Below are 19,951 nucleotides of genomic sequence, written 5' to 3'. Positions count from 1 at the left end.
CCCCTCCCTTGTCGGCAGGTTTTATGATAAGCTCAGATCTTTTCCAAAGTTCGGAAAGGGTTTCCCTTTCTGAAGGGGTGATGTTTTAATGTCTTTTAGGGCCGTTCCTCTTACTCATGTCGCTGAGATCTCGCAGAACACATCTCTCAAATGTCAGAAGATCATCAGGGATTTCAATATCCGAGGGCGTAAAGGTAGACTTCGGGTGAAGTCCAGTGTATCGAGGGTTTCAATGTCTTCATGCTCTTGGAAAAATGCATGTTCTCCAGCATGGGGTCTGGCATGGATTCACATGCTCATGAATATTCCCCGTCGTCAGGCTGGGAATCCTCGGTAAAGAAAAAACCAGTATCAGTTTCGTTTCTGATCTGTCTTTCGTAGTAATAACCAATCACTGGTCTCTGCGTCATACTGACCACAGCCAATGACTGCCCTCTACCTAAGCACCGCCTCTGGCAGCCATCTTCAGATTTTTACCGCACGTTCATGTGTTGGGATCCTCGTGCTATTGCTCTCGAGCGTTAGTGCTATTTTTTCGCGCTTTTTACAAAAACTTCGATTCTTTCGGTCAAAAGAGCCTCAAGCTCCACCGATCCTACATCCGATCAACGGGGACCCGTGTCGGATTCATCTGTGCCCCTCAAGGGTGAAGATTTCGTCGAGCTACACTTCGGAGGACTCCAGAAGCTTCTCAGGCCCTGTCTCGGAGATGGCCCAGGAGAAGGGAAGCTCGACGCCCGGAAAGCTGTTCAGGGTCTCCCTGGATGCCAGCTGCAGAACGTCTTCAAGGAGGACGAACACTCTTTCTGCCTTTACTGCCTTCATGAGGACAAGACGCACGTGGAGAAGGACTGTGCGTTTTGCGGCAACATGTCGGAACGGACCATGAAGGACCGCCATCAACGTCTCGCCAACTGGCTGGAGGGTAAGAGCCCGTCTGGCGAGAAGAAGAAGAAATCCGAGCGGTCTTCTAAGACCTTTGAGGGCGCCCCGGCGACGGGGGCCCAACATAAGGCCAAGCACCGCGAGTCCGCTGGCACCGGGAGCGCCGAACGGTCGGGCTCTGCGGGCGCCAGGCAGGGCGCACCCTCCCCGGCACCATCAACCACGAGCCAACGCTCTGGGTCGGGTAAGAGGAAGGCCGAGCACCCGGCGAAGCTCCTGGAGAGGCCCCGGTCGAGCTCTAAGGCAGAGGAGGAGCGTGGCAGTGCCCCCTCCCTCAAGGATAAGGCGGTGAGCGCACCTAAGGTGGTGAAGGCCTTGATCCATCCGACCAAGCCCTCTATCGAAACGGTCGCGGCGGCCCTGGCTCAGCCTGTGGTGGCTGCACCAGTGGTGGCGACCTCAGGGCCCAGAATCTCCCTGCCTCCTCGGAGGGAGTCTTCCTTTGTGCCCATCGATAGGACCCCCGTGAAACCCTCCGTGGGGAAGAAGAAGGGGGGGCAGGGCGTCGTCGTAGAGTCGGCCTCAACCTCAGAAGAGGAACTGATCGAGGTCTTAAGCCACGGCCTAGGCGTGGAAGAAGGCCAGCCCGTCGGAATGGACCCCGACGCAGGTGACGACGACGACATCGTCGAGGAGACCGACGGGGCCCCTGCTCGCCCGTCGGATTCCCCTCTGCCAGCGCCGCAAGACTACTCGGCGGCCATTTTGTTGGCCATACAGTCCTTATGCTCCGAGATAAGGACGAGGCTACCGTTACCGACGGAGGAACCTCTCCCGTCGGGGGATCCAGAACCGGGACCTTCTGGTGTTCCCCCTACCAAGAAAAGAAGGATCCATCCACCACCTCCTTTTCAACCGTCGCGCCCCTTCCAGCCCTCCTCCCCGTCCACCCGAGGGGATGATACGGGGACTGACACGGCAGCGACGGGTACGGACGACGAGGCATACGACGAGGATTTTCCGTCGTCGCCTCCCACCAGGGCCTCTCCGCCCGACGAGATCGGATCTTTCCACTCCATGATCTCCAGGGCTTCCGAGCTTTTCCAACTCTGCCCTGAGGAGAAGAAAAAGGAAGGCTTCCTTTATCAGCGGCGCGAGGCCAAGAGGAAGACGGTCCTCGCAGTGCCTCTGTTGGACGACATTTGGGATGAGGGCCTTTCCCTCCTCAAGAACCCTTCCACGACGCCAGCTAGAAGAGTCCGGTACGAGAAAAAGTACCGGGTCCCGGACACGGCCCCCCTATGCCTCCGGGCGCAGCCTACCCCGGACTCCGTCGTCTCCGCGGCAGCCAGGAAGAAAGCGGGGGGGGGGTGCGGCCTCCACATCGACTTCCCCGCCGGACGGCGAGGGAAAGAAATTGGATACTATGGGGCGTAGAGTCATCTCGTCGGCAGCGACGACGATTAAAGCGGCCAACGCCTTGGCTATCGTGGCCCGCTACGACAGGGAGCTCTGGTACAAGATGGCTCCTCTGCTGGATTTTCTGCCGGACGACAAGAGGGCGGAGGCCCTTGAGATCCTGCAGGAAGGTGAGGTGGCCTCGGACCACGCCATCACCGTGGCGACGGACATCGCCGACACTGGATTCCGCCAGCTGGGCAACGGTGTTTGCCTTCGACGTCGTGGATGGCTCAAAGCTACGGACTTCCGGCAGGACGTCCAGACCAGAGTCCTGGACATGCCCTTCGACGGGAACAACCTGTTTGGGAAGACAGTGGACGATTCCCTTCAGGCCATCAAGGCGGATACTGAGACGGCCCGGGCCCTTGGAGTCCTGCAACGACGGACGCCCTTTCGGAGCGGCGGAGGCAAGGGCGCCTCCAAAGGTTCCGGCGGCGGTTTCGCTTCCTACCGTCAAGCGGCCCGCTCGTCGTCGCAAGAGGCCTACAGAGGACGAGGCAAGTCTAGCGGACCCCGCCGTCGTCGCCAAGGAGGTCAAGGCGGCAAGGCCGCGTCCAAGCAGGATTGAACCGGCCTTGGGGTCGGGCCCCCACCGAAGCACCCCGGTGGGAGGCCGGCTGGCGGGCTTCGTCAGCGTGTGGGAGTCCATCTCCACCGACCGTTGGGTGCTGGACGCCCTGGCCCGGGGCCACGCGCTCGAGTTTCAAAGAAGGTGCCCGCGCGTCCCCCCCGTGGCCAGGAAAGAACTTCACGTCCCTCAACTTCTCCTGGAGGTAAAGGCGATGCTCAGAAAGGGCGCCATCGAACTCGTCCCAAAGAGGCTTCGGGGCTCCGGAGTCTACTCGAGATACTTCCTCGTGAAGAAGAAGACGGGAGGATGGCGCCCCATCCTGGACCTGCGACGTCTGAACAAGTTCATCAAGGCGCAGAAGTTCCGGATGGTCACCCTCCAGCACGTCCTGGGTCAGCTGGAGGAAGGAGACTTCCTATCGTCATTGGATTTGGAGGATGCCTACTTCCACATTCCCATCCTAAAGGGGCACCGCAAATTCCTCAGATTCGTGGTCCAAGGGCGTCATTACCAGTTCAAAGCCCTTCCCTTCGGACTACGGTCGGCACCCAGGGTATTCACCAAGTGCCTTGCACCGGTGGCGGCGCAGCTGCGCCGCGAGGGGATCCACGTCTACCCCTACCTGGACGACTGGCTCATCCGCGCCAAGACGAGGGAGCTCGCCGTGGTCCACACGGCAAGGACCGTCCAACTCCTCACGGACCTGGGATTCTCCGTGAACTACGCCAAATCCCACCTGGTGCCCGCGCAAGTCGCACTGTTTCTGGGAGCGAGGCTCGACACAGTGTCCCTTCTGGCCTCCCCGTCGGAGGAGAGGACCAGGACCATCTTGGGCAAGGTGCAACGGATGTTGGTGGCCGACGCGGCCAAAGTGAGGTCCATCAAGTCCCTCCTCGGGATGATGTCTTCCTGCATCTACCTCATTCCCATGTGCAGGCTCCGGATGCGCCCGTTGCAAGAATTCCTGGATGCGCGCTGGATCCAGACGACGGGCAGCTTCGAGGAAAGGATCAAGCTCGACGAGAGTTTCCGACGAGCGATACGGTGGTGGGGCACCCGCGCGCATCTGACGGCGGGCATGGACTTCCAGACCCCAGCCCACCAGGAGACTGTGACCACGGATGCCTCCCTGGAAGGGTGGGGAGCGCACACCGAAAATCTGCACGCAAGGGGACTCTGGCTCCCGACGGAGAAGTCCCTACATATCAACGTCCTGGAGCTCCGTGCAGTGTTTTGGGCCCTCAGGTCCTTCCTTCCGTCCCTCAAGGGCAAGGTGGTGAGGATCTTCACCGACAACACCACCACCATGTTTTACATCAGGAAACAGGGCGGAACCAGGTCCCCAGCGCTGTCCAAGGAGGCGCAGGACCTGTGGCATTGGGCCGTCGCCCAAGGGATTTTTCTGGTGCCGTTTCATCTGGCAGGGATAAAAAACACCATCGCCGACTCACTCAGCAGGGAGCTGCGCTCGTGCCACGAGTGGGAACTACGGCAGGATCTGGTGGATCGCCTCTTCCGACGGTGGGGCACACCCCAGATCGACCTGTTCGCGACGGCGACGAACGCCAAGTGCCGGAGGTTCGCCAGCAGGTTTCCCCAGACGAGGAGCATGGGCGATGCTTTCTCGTTCCCCTGGGAGGGCCTGTTCCTCTACGCGTTCCCTCCCTTGCCTCTGCTAATCCGGCTCGTCAACCAGCTCAAGAGGTCACGGTGCAGGATGATCCTCGTCGCACCTGCGTGGCCGAGGCAGATATGGTTCCCGGACCTTCTGGACTTGTCAGCGTCCCCGCCGATCAAGCTGCCGGCGGACGCGGATCTACTCTCCAGGGAAGGAGGCGCCATCCTCCACCACGACCCGAAGTCGCTGAACTTGCAGGCCTGGCTCCTGCAGCACTAGAGTTTGGAGGATACGACATACCGGCCGATTGCAGAGAGGTTCTTGCAAAGGCCAGGGCGTCCTCGACTCTTAAATGCTATGGACACAAATGGAAGAGGTTCTCTGTCTGGTGCCACGCACAGAAGATTAACCCTCTACGGATTACAGCTCCCCAAGTACTGCCGTACCTGCTGACGCTGGCCAAAGCTGGTCTGGCACATGCGTCCATCAAGATTCATCTTGCTGCGATCTCCCGATACACCAGAACCACGGGCCGGACGTCCTTGTGGTCTCATCGTCTGGTGAAAGAGTTCATGAAGGGACTGTTCAGATCGTTCCCGCCGGTGAAGGCTCCGGCCCCGGCGTGGGAGCTCAACGTGGTGCTGACCAAGCTCATGGGACCTCCGTTCGAGCCTCTGCACTCGGCCCCGTTGAAGTTTCTATCGTGGAAAACAGCTTTTCTTGTGGCCATCACCTCCGCACGACGAGTGGGAGAGATCCAGGCCCTTTCCTGCAAGGCCCCGTACTTGACTTTCCACGACACGAGGGTAGTGCTCAGGACGCACTCCTCCTTCATGCCCAAGGTACCGTCGGACTTCCATCTCAACGAACCCTTGGTGTTACCTGTGTTCTTCCCGTCGCCTTCGTCGCCGGCTGAGAGGACTTTGCACTCGCTGGATGTAGCTAGAGCGCTGAAGTTCTACGTGGACCGCACGAAGGGTTTTCGGAAGACGTCACAACTCTTTGTGAACTTTGGACCTGTCAATCAGGGGAAGGCTCTCTCGAAGGCTTCCATCTCCAGATGGCTCTCCGGCTGTATCATGTGCTGTCACCGGTTGGCAAACCGACCGCTGCCTGGCCGTCCGAGAGCCCATTCCACCAGAGCGATCGCAGCTACCACGGCGTTCCTATCTGGTGTGCCCCTGCTGGACATATGCAGGGCTGCTACGTGGAGGTCGACGCACACCTTCACGAAATTCTACTGCGTCGACCGGGATTCCAGGGAGGAGTCCAGGGTCGGCCAAGCAGTGCTGCGCAACCTGTTCGCCTGAGGTGAGCCTGGTGAGGAGGTAAGATGCTTAATGTTGAGTTGATGTGATGCTTAATGTTGAGCCTTTGCCACCTCCCGTGGTTGTGCATGTGTGTACTGCTATGTATTCTTTATTCATGAGCATGTGAATCCATGCCAGACCCCATGCTGGAGAAGGAACAAGTTACTTACCTGTAACTGTTGTTCTCCAGCATGGGTCTGGCATGGATTCACATGCGAACCCTCCCGCCTACCCCTCTGCGGCTCTTCACTTGGTCATACTGCCACTTCACGTGCTTCCAAATCTGAAGATGGCTGCCAGAGGCGGTGCTTAGGTAGAGGGCAGTCATTGGCTGTGGTCAGTATGACGCAGAGACCAGTGATTGGTTATTACTACGAAAGACAGATCAGAAACGAAACTGATACTGGTTTTTTCTTTACCGAGGATTCCCAGCCTGACGACGGGGAATATTCATGAGCATGTGAATCCATGCCAGACCCATGCTGGAGAACAACAGTTACAGGTAAGTAACTTGTTCCTAGTCTCACTGTGCGTAGGAACCGTTGTATTTCCATCTCGGTATTGTACCAATCTGTATTACCAGATGGTACAAATGATAAACCCTTTGATAATACAGAAATGTGTGTTGAATATTAGCCAGATTGAAGATTGGTAGGTGCTGGTCTGCCTCTGAATTTATCTCCTCCGGCGTCTCGGTCGTCTCCGTTGGCCTTGGAAGCCAGGATTCCATGGTGGGGGGGCCCCATCCTCCACCTATCCCTCCTCGTCCTAAAAATCGTTGAGGAGGTGGTGGTGGGTAAATCTGTGATTGTGGTGGACCAAATTGGTTATATTGAAAGGGATTGTAGTTGCCGCTTGACGAACTACTACTTGACCCTGAAAAAGTCACACCTCTCCTCCTTGGTCTCTGCTGCCCAGGCTGGGTGTTCCCTGGCTGTTTAATATTTTTAGAATATTCTTCAGTTGTGTACGGATACACCAATTCTGTTGTAAATTCTTTGTCTTTCTGTAGTTTATTGGTTTTCCTTGCCAGTGTATTTGTTTTAAAGGTGGCAAGCTGTTTGTTGATTGCCTCTATTTGATTTCTAGCATCTATGATGAGTGTGTTATTTGTGAATTTCGTCTCTTCCTAGTCCAGAGTCTTTTGTAGTTCTGAGCTGATCTTCTGAGCAGTTGTAATTGTGAGGACCATAAAGTCCCTACTGCACTTCGTAGCAATATAACTAAAATTTGTAGTGTATTCTTTGTCTTCTAAAAACAGACTAGGTTCGTTTCGAACAATTAGACCGGTCAGAATGATGCTGGCTCTTTGATATTCTTTAAGAAAATGTCCATGCAGTTCCATCCGGAAGACCTTTTTCTTAAGTTTTAAAAGATCATCTCCTGTGTTTGTTGAATAGCATCAGCTCCAAGGCTATTCACCAAGGTACTGGCGGTGGTGGTGCACCTGCGCAGGGAAGCAATTCCAGTGTAACCCTATCTGGAAAACTGGCTGATCACATTAGAGACTCCCCATCTTTGCAAACTAAACACGCAAAGAACCTTAGATCTTCTCTTCCAATTGGGCTTCTCGATAAACGAGAAAAAATCAAGTATTGTACCAAATACATGAAAATAGTTCCTAGGAGCTGTATTCAATACAAAAATAGGCTTGGCCTTCACTTCCATGGAAAGAGTGCAAAACATGCTTCGGCAAATACCCCAGTATCAAGCCGGTCTCCAGTTAAGCGTACACAAAGCTATGCGTTTGCTAGGCATGATGACATCGGTCATATATCTAGTCAGGAGTGGTTGGCGAAACAATGGTCTCAGGCAAGTGGTCAGTGGGACGGTCTAGTGGTCGTTTCGCCAACACTAGTACAGAGCCTACGCTGGTGGTCAAGAGAAAATCTGTTAAAGGGGAAAACCCTTCCACGATCTGGAAGCACAAGCAAATGTCACGACAGATGCGTCACTCTCCGGGTGGGGGGGCTCATTAACTTCAGCACATGGTCTGTGGACCCAAGTCACTGCACAGAACCATATCAACCTGCTAGAACTATTAGCAGTACTCGAACCACTCCAAGCATTCGAAGTACAACTGACCAACCAATCAGTTCAGATCCTGACGGACAGCACAAATGCAATGTTCTACATCAACAAACAGGGGGCACACGAACCAAGTCTGTCCAAGTTGGCACAGAAAATATGGAAATGGACACTCAGACGAGGAATATCCCTATCCTCACAACACGTTCCAGGGGTACTCAACACTCTAGCAGACTCTGAGTAGAAATCCCCTACCAGAGGAACATGAGTGGCAACTAGACTTGGGTGTCGTAGACCACATCTCAATGGGGTTACCCCACAATAGACTTGTTCGCAACTGGAGAAAACAAGCAATGCCCAGACTTCGCGTCCAGGTTCCCCCAGCCAGACACCTAGGGGAACGCCCTATGGATGAACTGGTCAGGGAAATGTACTCACACTTTCCCCCCAGTCTCTATTAATGAGCAGGATAGTGAACAAGATGCACAGAGAACAGATACCACTTATCCTAGTTGCTTCTATGTGGGCGAGATGGCCATGGTATCCACATCTGTGCAAACTGGCAATGTGTGATCCCATCAAACTCCCATACCTAACCAACCTGTTAACCCAACACGAGGGAACAACAGTGCACCCTCTACCACACTCCATGAATTCGGCAGCATGTCTCCTGAAGTCATAGTTTGGACACGTTTATTTACCACAGGGGTGTATAGATATCCTCAGGGAGGCAAGAAAACCTAACACTAGATACTGTTATTTTGACAAGTGTAGGAGATTCGTAATTTGGTGCCAGTCTAAATAAATAAACCCCATAGAATGTGCTCCTTCACGCATTCTCAACTATGTGCTCCACTTGTTAGACTCAGGGTTATTCAACTCTATAAAGGTTCACGTCGTGGCTTTATCAGCTTATACCACCTATCAGAGTAAGATATTGTGGTGGAAAATTCCAGTCATTAAGGCTTTCATGGAGGGAGTCGAGACTCCACCTTCCTATTTCAAACCCACCGCCAGGGGATCTCAATGTAGTACTAGCAAAGCTCATGGGGGGGGGGGGCCTTCGAGCCTATACATAAGTCAAGCTTGAAACACCTGACATACAAGACTGCCTTCTTAGTGGCTATTACTTCCATAAGAAGAGTTAGTGAATTGCAAGCATTGTCAGTGCAGGTCCCATCCTTTATCATTCATAAGGATAAATTGGTTTTATGTACTCATCCTAGGTTCTTCCCTAAATTCATTTTTAAATTCCACGTGAACCAATCCATTGAGTTTCTGGCTTTCTTTCAGAGACCAACTAGCTCAGCTGAGGTAAAACTCCACACACTGGATGTGAGGAGAGCGGTCCTTTACTACGTAAACAAGACCAGACCGCTTAGGAAAACAGATCAACTGTTTGTCTCCATAGCACCAGGCAGAGAAGTGGACCGCATTTCTAAAAATGCCATCTCCAGATGGATAGTAAGATGTATTCAATTGTGCTATTCATTATCAAACAAAACACTGCCTTTTAACCAAAGGCTCACTCCACAAGGAACACTGGAGGTACGCTGCCTTTTATCGCAAATGTCCCATTAGACAGCATTTGCATAGCAGGTACATGGAGCTCAGTACATAACTTTACTCAGCACTACTGCATTGACACACAAGACATACACAGGTGGTGATAGATCAGCAAGGAATATAGAGGCTTAGTACCACCAAAAATGAAATCTGCCAGTCACGAAGTCAAAGTTCTAAGTATAACTTTTATTCTGTACAGATACAAATATGAAAGCAGATAGCTATCTGGCTCTCAAGCGCCTCGCAGTGTTTACCAGCAGACGTGAGGGGAGAGAGTACTGGACATTACAAAGCTCACAGTAGTTATACTTTCTTCCCCAAGCCCGGTTACTTTGTCGAGCCCCTCTTCAAGTTACACAGTTGCTAGAGTTCATGCCCAGTTCACATAGCAAATACAGCATTGCTGTTTCCAGATTGAAGAGACAATCCTTTACACACGAATTACAATGACAACAAACTTTGCTTTTCTTGGCCATGTAGACGCTTCCTTGTTCTTCAGCTTTAGGGTAAGTCTCGTTCCAACAGATGAGCACAAATGCTTTCTCCCAAAACACACAGCTTTGGTTGCTTTGCATTATGTTCCATTGTTTGAATGAAAATGAGGCTTGTAGACACAGAACACTTTGAATGGCAGTTAATTTTGATTACAAGGTCTCTTTGCACTGAATATTCTGCTCTCAGCAGCCCTAGTGTTGACATAGGCACAAATTTCACTCTGGTCAGTAGCAGCTGAAAATACAGTTAACCATTTCAGGACAGAAAGAAGGTGTTAGAATCAAAATGGCGGATGTTTCTAAAATGGTGGATTTAGTCAATTCTATTCAGGGCATTTTAGATATGGTTTTCTGTACAATGTGAATGTACTTAGGCCAATGTTCATAATCAGACGGTATTATGCGACTATGGTTTAACAGTGGGACAAGCGGTTCTAAAACATCTATTTGCTGCTGCTCCTTCTCATGACCCACCACCTTCTCCTAACACTGCTCGCTTATCTATGCATAGCATGTGATCTAAGCAGATTCCACAATCCTCAGAAGGAATCCATTACTCACCGTAATCGTATTTCTGATGCTTGTATCTGCTTAGATTCACATGCGCCCACCCTTCCTCCCTGGAGAGAAGGTGCATAGATGTTATGAGCTTTCTGCCTGCATCTGCCTGGATACAACTGTACTCGCACTACACTTCATGCAACCTCTTGTCAGAACAAAACAATCTGATGGACCTTGATGCTTGAAGGACCATGGGTACAGTGGGCGTCACACTAGGGATAGTATTACTTGCATGCCCTGTCAACATCCCTTTTCGAGTTTCGAAAACAACAACTGTAATACTCCGCAGCTTCCACTAGATGTCTGCCTATGCATGGCATGTGAATCTAAGCATCAGAAATACAATTACAATGAGTAATGTATCCCATATATGGTGTTAGGTAAGGGTATAGATTAGGATGAAGGAAAGTGGGGCGAGGGTTGCGGGGGGGCCCCCCCCCCCGACCCCTGCATTTTAGACTGGAAAAAAAAGGTCAAATGAATTTGATGAAATGTGATTGGGTCAAATGTTTCAGGTCAAATAGACCCAAACCCTGTGAGGCAGTTGAGGATTTTATTTTGTTCCTGCATTCTGTTTGTATTCACAATCAGTTGGGTGTTGTCTGCATAGTTGTAGGTGAAAAGTCTGTTGGTTTGAATGATTTTCATCAGTGTGCATATGCATATGTAGATGTTTAAAAGTAGAGCGGAGAGGCTGGATCCCTGTGGGAACAATCAACATGCTAAGGACATCTCTATATAATCAAGGATAGGCAACCCCTACCGCGTAGACCCGGGGGAGCAACAGAACAAAAAACCAAAAGGAGAACGTGGGTCACGCGGGGCTAACCGCTAGAATAATCGAGCAAAAATGTAACCTATCAGTAAGGGAATCCGTTCCTTGGACTGCCCGTATGATCGCGGTGTCCGCGCGCCTGCTCCACGACGCGGAGACACTCGCCTTTCTAAGATCTGGCTTCCAGCGAGCTGTTAAGTGGATGCCCCGTCGCGAGGAGACATTGCTCTACTAGTCAGCAGAACATCAGCTGGTGGAATTGTAGAGAGTTCCTGTATGAATGAATGGAACTAAGTTTGACTATGACATCATAGTCCCAGAACAAAGTGGTTCCCCTTTTCCTACAGCTTTACCCAAGAGGAGCGGGTTTTGTCCTACTTTGAAGTGATGAATTGGATAAAGAAGGAACACAAGGATTATCTAAATATACAGAAGCAGATTTGTGATCTGGAAGGACACAGGGAATAATACCAAGATGCCCATCCATTGACTGACTGTATAAATCTGTTTTTGTTCCATCAGTTTATCACCATTTCTTTCCTGTCCTGAGTAAGACTGTCAAGCCGTATCTCTCTTTTTCTAAAGAGTGTTACGACTCAGACACTTTTGAGGTCGTCAATTACTAATTTAGTGATACCAGTGTGGCACATGTGAATGGTGATTACACTAGGTACCGGTGGTTGACTATCGGTCGAAATGGTGACAAACGTTGTAGGTAGCATTTTTTAATCAATTATGCGCTGCAAACTTGTCTGACAATTCTTACATTCAATATTTCTATGAACTTTGTTACTCCAGACCAGTAGGCTAGAGACAAATTGCAATTTTGCACTTAGCACCTTTTCATTCTTAAACTTGTATTCAAAATTGATTGTATTATTTGATTTTTATTAATAATTGAATTATGGACTGTGTATGCACTTATAGATTGGGGAGATTGATAGGATCCCTTTGGGGAACTACTTTTTTCATGGTTCCTCTTTTCCCCTTTCTCTTCCTTCTTTTTTCTCTGCCCCTGAACAGTAGTGAAAAATTAGCAAATCTTTTTTTCGCTCTGCTCTCCTTTTGTACTGCAGGGTGGTTAATGAATTGGTTGTCATGCACTTTATTTGTATATATTCAATATTAATAGTGTGCTTTTATGCTGTTTTATTATGCACTTAGTACCAAGTGTTATGCGATTTGATATGTAAACAATAAAGATATGCTATTTTTATACAATCCTTGACCTGGCCTATCCTCTAAGGATACATCTCTGGCATCCAAACCTATTTAACTTATCCCAGAGTAAAGCCCTATTCACACAGTCAAAGCCTGTGTAATTTCTAAAATGACACAATAAAGAACTTTTTTCACATTGTGCTTGAATTTGCAAGAGATGAATAGCGAAACAATTCTGCGCAGTGCTCCTGCCATTCCGGAAACCTGATTGAAATGTGTCGACATCCAATCGAACACGTTCACTTCTATAATTCCTGGAGCATTAAAGCACCAAATACCTTACTTGAAGAATTCAGTAAAGTAATTGGGTGATAATTCCTTGGAAGTAATCTATCACCACTTTTATAGATCACAATAATCTGAGCTTTCTTCCAGCATACAGGAAATTTATTTAACAGCAAAATATTCTGAAAAAAGGCTCACAGAATTGCTGCCTATAAGTTCACGTTTGATTTTAGGGTTGCAGTTGCTAACCAAACGGGACCTGGAGCATTTGATGATTTGCTTCTCTTAATAAGAGCTTGAACCATTTGAGTCCAACGACATAGAACTGGCCCAGCTCACAGCCACTTTCATCACAGTAAATTCTTTCCCCTTTTCATCGTCCAGATTGAAAAATTGGCAACCCATGTTTCTGCTTGTATAGTCTGGATTTGAAGAGAAAATTGAATCGCTGGTTCCCTAACGAGCCTCCAAAAGGAGCGTGCGTCTTTACTAATTGTTCCAAGCATAGCCTCAGCATCCGCAATATGCAAAATAAAATCATTCTTTAGCCAATTTTATAGTTTTGTTTTAGGGTCTTCACTTTTTCTTTATAGCAAGTAACATCCTTATCTATGTGTCTCAATGCTTTATGTAACCAACGCTTCCTATCTGAATGCCTCCTATCGTATGTATGTCTCTGAGCTTGCTTCCCTCTTGAAGGCTGGGGACCAGAGCTTCCAGAACATACAAATTCTCATTTTTTTTTAACTACTTTATCATAAACACGCGGGTTTAACTGCAAATCCTTGTCAACTCCCTCAATGAACTGAATAGTTTCGTTAAAATGTGTTGCCAACCCTGGTTGCCATATCAGGGCATTATTTCTCGGTTGAACGTCCACCAGAATGTCAATATTGTCTGAAGCGGTTTCCACAATAATCAAATTCTGGAATAGTGCAAGTAAACAGTGGTCACTTGTGTTAATTTCAATCAAACTAAGATTAGAGCACAACCAATTTAAATCTTCTGAAATAAAAATGTAATCCAATGTGGACTTCAAAACCCCATTTCTCCATGTAAAGTGAGGGGGCCTGTCACCCAAAATATTACCATTTACCAAGGCTAAATCCTAGTCCTTCATCTCATCCCTGATGAGCTTCCCCCTTTCATTTGCCAAAAAGGATACTTACTCTCTCAGCCTGTAATGATGGGGATCTAAACATCCACTGTTAAAGTCCCCAAGAATGACAACACTTCAATTAAGGTCACCAACTACCTCTATTAGATCTGACAAACTGTTAGGAAATTACACTATATTCCTAGTCTTTGGATTAAAATATAAATTGAAAACATAGCATAAGACTTCTTCAGACTCTGTACCATTACAGTATGATAATTTGACTAACTGCATATCTTCTCTATTTGTTTCTATCTTCATTTTTAGGGACAGTCCGTTCTTAATAGCACGCCGTCCCCCCCTGATGGGCACCCACGTGGACCCTGTGTCGAATTTGGTAGCAGGCGATAAAGCCGTCAACACATGTAAAAAGCGTTCACCAGGTCTCCTGTAAACATATAAAGGAGTGAGACAGTAAAGTTTAAAATGCGTTGTCAAAAACTGTGACCCCTACAGTTCCATAAAACTAATGTAAAAAAGTTCTTTCAATCAGTCTTTGTCAGCAGACTTGCCCCCCTGCATTGCAGATACAATTGGGTTCCAGTCATATGTTGAAGGGGCATTGGGCAAACTTTGATCTACCACACGTCGTACAGATTCTGCTTTACAGTTAATACTTATAGTCCATGGGCGACGCTGAGTTGGCTCAGATATTCTCAGGTTTAGACAGGCTTCCGAACTGTAGGAAACCTCACTTAGATTATTCTCCTTTAGCACTTGCATTACATTGTAACCCAATGGCATAAATGATTCTAATTCAGATAACACAAGGTTTCTAATCATGCGAGAGAAAAAATATATTTGAACTAAATCCAATCTCTTTTCTCATACAAACTCAACCTGAGCAATGTCTTATATGATATGGCATTTATAACGCACCTATACCCCTGTGTTTGAAGGCGATATCAATCGAAGATTAGGAATCTCTGATAACAGAACCATAATGTGACGACGATTTAGTGGAAAAACAGCCTAGTCCACAAATATTTGTTCCATAAATAGTTTGGTCATCCGAAAAATGTGGGGTTCTCCTGATCCCTCAACCCACCGTATTACTTTTTCCAATTGACCCTGGGAGGAGACACTTGGATGGCTCATGATTTTATTAAGTGGCTTTGACAAGGGGCCTAAATCAGGAGACAGGCTTAAAGCCCCAGATTGGGACAATCTAATTGGGATCCCACTCAATTGTATCCTTTTTTTCTTCTAATGTTATAAAGGGCAAACAAAAGGGCACTTGGTTATTTGCAGATGAGGCCCCCGGGCAGAGGTACCATAGCAGGATTTTCAGACAGATTCTTCCTTTTTTCTTCTAACGTAGTAAATGATGGTACAAAAATCACTTGGGGCTTCAAGATACTGCCACCCCACCCAAGTGCGGAGGTTCCACCAACATCACTTCCAGCCTTTGGTTTACGTGCACAACCTGCTTGTTCAACCTGTCATTTTTGCCACTTTCTGCACCCTCAAAGCACATTTTTTTTGTTTTTATATTGCTAGAACCACGATTCAAGAAGATCGGGCCCCAAGATTGTGTCATCGGTGGCAAACTGGACGCTGTGTCCTGAATAGTAGCATATAAAGGATTGTGTGCAAGTAGGCTTGCAACAGGAAGTTGCTGCGTTTTATTTATTTATTTTTCAAATTAAGTTTTCAACAAAACAAAGTAGTTGGATTACATTTGCACACACAGGACATTTGCAATCGTGTTTATAATTCAAATTCTTATGTTTCCCTGCTACAGTGAACTGCAACCATTTAATATAACTCTCCAACTGGTTCGTTTTTCCCCCCTCGCCCCTCCAATCCTCTCCTCGACCAGTTTCTCAATAGGGAGTTGTACATTTCGCATTACACAGTTGCATTTGGGTGTTAATGAAAGCAGTGAATCTGCATTCTTATTAATGTCCATGCAGTTTGAGAAAAATTAGGTCAGTAGTTTCGGGGGCATGGGCCACCCAGGGGCGTAACTCAGATCAAAAAGAGTTGGGATGCTTTGAAGGGTCTACCAGTGTTCCTGTGATTGTCACCAGAGAGGGGTCAGTCAAATATTCCCTTACAAAATCACACCACGTCATTTCATTCTGGGCTGCTTTTCCGTGGAGAGCGGCGGTAATTCGCTCCATTGTGTATATGTTGGTCGTCACTGTAATCCACTCCCTCGGGCTAGGGAGTGTGACCGCTTTCCATTTGATGGCCAAACATGCTCTTGCGGCTAGCAGGAGCGTGGCCGCTATGCCTCTTAGTTTATTCATCTCCCCCTCAGACTGATCAAGGCTGAATATAACCAGAAGTGGGGTAGTTTCTCTGGAGATCCCATCAACCCTTTTGATCCAGCCTAAGGACTTCATCCCAGTATGTCTGGGCACTGGGGCATCCACACCACATATGCCTCTAGTCCCCACATTGGCACCAACAAAGTGGGCTTCCTGTCTGGTACATTTTAGATGATCTATGAGGGTCGTATTGCCACCTATGGAGGAGCTTGATGGCGTGGAGCTTGTATTGCGCTGCTATTGATACCTGGGCCACTCCCCCACAGATGGAGTTCCAATCGCTTGGGTCTACTTCTATGCCCAGGTCCCTTTCCCATTTGTGTTTGAGATTATCAGTCAAGCCCCAGCCCACCTCTAATAGTGTTTTATACACGCATGATATCATGCCCTTTGTCTCAGACATTAGATCTAAAAGCTTTTCAAAGGGGTTGAGCTCTCTTTGGATTTTTTTGGCCTATTCTTGCCTCATGAGAGTACCCTTTAGTTGTAGAAAGTGGAAGACTGGTAGTGGGTGGATCCCCAGTGCTTCCTCGAGCTCAGTGATCGTAATGTATGTCCCATTTCTCCATAATTGCTCGACCCTTTCCAAGCCTGCATCGTACCATGGTTGGAATCTAGGATGACTGTGGATTTCCTCTCGTATACCCGGTGACCGTATGTGGCTCAGCGGGGAAGGCCACGTAGTGACTCCTTTCATGCCTGCCCCCTCTCTCCAATTATACCATATTGTGTCTAGTATTGGGTGAGTCCGTAGCCTGCGTGTGATTTTGCGTCTGGGAACCCATAGCCATTCTGCAAGTGTCACCGCAGTCAAGTTATGGTTATCTAAGTGTACCCATTGTAGTTCCTTCTTTTCTCTCAGGTGGGGGATTAGTATCCTCAGTTGCACTGCGTTGTAATACAGTCGAAGGTCAGGGAGACCTACGCCTCCTTTTTCTTTGGGCAGGGTGAGAGTGTCATAAGATATCCTTGGTTTTTTCCTTTTCCACAAGAATTTAATGATGGCTCTTTTTACCTCCTTGAAGAATGTGTCTGGGATTTTTATGGGGAGCATTTGGAATGGGTTATAAGAACCTCGGAAGGCAGACCATCTTAATCGCATTAAGTCTCCCCATCCAGGATATTGTGAGTTTTTGCCGTTTAACTAGATCGCTATGGAAGCCTGCCAAGAGTTGGGGAACGTTTGCCTCATATAAATGCTCACATTTTTTAGTAAGGTTTATACCCAAGTATCAGAGGACGTCAATCCGAGTGCAGAGAGGGTGGAGGTATCTGCAGGGTTGAATTCCTTCAGTGGGAATACTATTGATTTTGACTTATTAATTTTGAAGCCCGAGAGGGCACCATATTTCTTGATCAGTAGTATGGTCCTTGGTATGGTTGTAAGGGGATTTTGAACGTGGAGTTGAATATTGTCTGCGTAGAGCTATTTTGTATTCTCTTCTGGCTGTCTGGAGGCCTTCAACTCGGGGATCCGCCTTGAGGACTTGGGCAAGGGGTTCTACTGATAGGGCGAACAGGATAGCAGATTGTGGGCAGCCCTGCCTCGTTCCTCTGCTTAAGTCAAACCACCTTGAATATTCAGAATTTACCATTACCGAGGCCTTCGGGGATGTGTATACTGCCTTGATTCCTCTACAAAGAGTGGGACCGATTCTGATCTTGGTCAGGACTGCTTCCAAAAAGCTCCATGCCACTCTGTCAAATGCCTTTTCAGCATCTACGGACAAGAGCGCCGGGCTGTCCGCCATTTTCTGTGACTCAAGTATGAGGTGTAATGTTTTCCTCATTGTGTCTGTTCCCTAATATGAATCCTACTTGATCTGAGTGGATTATAGAGGGCATATGAGTTTCCAACCTGGCTGCTAGAACTCTAGTTTATATTTTCACATCTATATTAAGAAGGGAGATAGGACGATGGGAGCCACAATGCTTGGGGTCCTTTTCTTCTTTTTGAATTACAGGGATCAAGGCATGGGAGAAGGATTCAGGGGCTAATCCTGTTTGTAAGGTGTCATTGAATAGCTCTACCATGAAGGGAAGGGTGGGGGTTATGAAGGTTTTATAAAACCCTGCAGTGTAGCCATCGTTTCCGGGTGCCTTCCCCAGTGGAAGCAGTTTAATTGCTCTTTCAACTTCCTCTGCTGTGGTTGGTGAGTCTATCCCTTCTGCTGTGCTTTGGGGGGGGGGGGGAGTCTGGGCATGTCTATTCCCTCTAGGTATTGGTCAATCTCCTCCTGGGCTTGTCCTATTTCTGATGTGTAGAGGCGTTCATAGAAATTTGCAAATGCCTCAGAGATCCCTCCTGGGTATGATATCTGCATTCCATCCTCTGCCTCAATAGCCTTGACCCACCTTTATGCCTGCTGTCCCGTAGTCTGGCCGCCAATAAGGCGTCGGCCTTGTCTCCTTTTTCATAATGTTTCTGTTAGAGGAAGGCCTTGTGGTCCGCAAACTCCAATTCCTCAAAGCGTTTTAATTCTTCCCTTTTCTGCATTGCCTCTTCGCACCGGTGAAGTCCCGTCAAGTCCCGCTTTGCCCGCTGCTCTCTGTGCTCTGAAATCGTCTCTTGAACGAGGACGCTCTCACCATTCATTCTTCACTACGGACTTCAATATCCACAAGGTGAAGCATTCTGAAGTCCCAGCATCTACATTTTAAGAACATATATATATGCCATATATATATTAACTCTATTTACTTGCTTGTAGGCACTCTGTTTCCCTGTGTGGGCGTGCCTATTTAAGAAGACTCGCGCGCGCACTGGTGAAGTCCCGTCAAGTCCCGCTTTGCCGCTTCGCCGCCGCGTCGCGAGCTAAGCGAGTCTCGGGGCTGATTTCGTTAATTGCGCAAACCGGCTCGCTCACTTTCTGGATAGTAGCCCTGAGTTTCGGGAGTCTTGCGGCTGCTGCTTATTTAAAATTTCCAGAAGTTGGGCTCCTCTGGTCAACTGTCCCCGATTTTCATTCTTTTGAGGCACCATGAAACGAAATGTATATACTTTATGTACTGGAATGCCTCCTCTGATCTCAACGACCTCGAACTCAAGCTGTATGCTGGTTATAGCAGTCCCCTGTGAATCGACTCCTCGTGCGGTAGGCTCAGGGGTTGAAGCTCACCCCTTTTCTAAACTAAAAAAGCGAGTTACTGCTCGCGCTACTAATTGTAAGAAACAATCCACAAGTACACAGGATATACGTTTCTTCTATCCGGATTGTGTTACTCTAAATCCGAATTTACAGAATCCCAAAGACAATTCTCAGGTTGTTCCAAACACAAATACAAACAAGCAAGAGGAGTGTTGTACGACTGTGCATGTCTCTTTATCTGACAGCACAGTTTTAAGAGGGGACTCATTGGCTCCAAACTCAGAAACCAAACACAGCTCATCATCAGCAAAAACTCCTTAAAATGTAGCGGTGATTGATTTGCCTTCCCCTGACTCTGATTTTATGTTACAACAAACTCTTGGAAATTTGTCTTTTTCGCCAAAGCTATTTTCTAATGGTGTTGCACAAGATCAAACTTAACATCTTCCTTTTTACATCCTACTCCGCGCAAATGCTCTCATGTAGAAGAACCTCAGCTCCCGCAAAATGTGTCAAAGGTAGTGGAATTAACTTTGAGAGCAATGAATTTAACCATGCAAACAATTACCACTCTGTTTAATACGCTGAATACTAAACTGGACGTACAAAGTGCTCAATTATCTGTTTTAGCCTGGCGGGCTAAACAAGACATACTTTGGGCTAGAAAACGACATTTTACAAACGAAATTCCCTTGCCCCCAAAGATGAGTCGACC

General features: G+C 48.2%; 1 protein-coding gene across 2 annotated transcripts in view; it reads left to right on the top strand.

Annotated features, from left to right (window-relative positions):
- Positions 1-19,951, top strand: part of PAN3 (poly(A) specific ribonuclease subunit PAN3) — a 2,094,753-nt gene that overhangs the window by 818,589 nt on the left and 1,256,213 nt on the right. The window lies entirely within an intron of this gene.

This window comes from Ambystoma mexicanum, chromosome 7q (assembly GCF_040938575.1).
Source record: "Ambystoma mexicanum isolate Mex_15411 chromosome 7q, UKY_AmexF1_1, whole genome shotgun sequence".
In the NCBI taxonomy this organism is placed as follows: Eukaryota; Metazoa; Chordata; class Amphibia; order Caudata; family Ambystomatidae; genus Ambystoma; species Ambystoma mexicanum.
The sequence above is the reverse complement of the archived record's forward strand: the minus strand, read 5'-3'. Positions and strand labels throughout refer to the sequence as shown.